The sequence below is a fragment of the Penaeus chinensis genome, chromosome 35, assembly GCF_019202785.1.
Source record: "Penaeus chinensis breed Huanghai No. 1 chromosome 35, ASM1920278v2, whole genome shotgun sequence".
NCBI lineage: Eukaryota > Metazoa > Arthropoda > Malacostraca > Decapoda > Penaeidae > Penaeus > Penaeus chinensis.
In genome coordinates, this window is record NC_061853.1 from 22,975,163 (window position 1) to 22,975,831 (window position 669).

Genomic DNA, 669 nt, shown 5'->3' on the forward strand with positions numbered 1-669 from the left:
GTGTGTGTGTGAGTGTGTGTGTGTGTGTGTGTGTGTTTGTGACTGATGTGAGGAAGCGCCAGAGTTTAGCGCCAGCCGAGCTAACAAGCAGATAATTCCCTTCCGCTGCCCTTCCTTTCACACCTCTCCCATTCCCCTCCACTCCCCTCTCCCCTCCTGTCCCTTCCCCCTCCCCCCCACCACTCTCTTACTCGCCCTCTCCTCCCCTCCCCTCCCCTTCCACTCCCCTCCCTCCACACTACTACTCGCCCTCTCCCCTCCTCCACTTCCCTTCCCCTCCTGTTCCCTCCCTCCCCTTCCTTCCCCTCCCCTCTCCCCTCTTGCCCCCCCCCCGCGCCCCCCCTACCCCCACGCGGTTGCACGAGCGAGGGGATTGGTCGGTTTGCCTTCTCGATGCTTCTACAGTCTTGCTCGGTTGCTTGCTTGGTTGCGTGTGACTTGCAAGGGCCGGCTTTTGTGTTGCAGATTGACTCGGTTCCGTCGGCTCGGTAAAGATTCCAGCTGAGTCGTGGTTCAGGCGGGGTTTCATGAAAGGGGGGAGGGAGAGGTGGGGGGGGGGGATGTGATCGCGGACTCCGAGTGTTTTATCTCTTTGCCAGTCGCTGGTTTTCTGTTTATCTCTCTATCTTTCTCTCTTTCCCTTTTCCTCTTTATGCATACATACATACA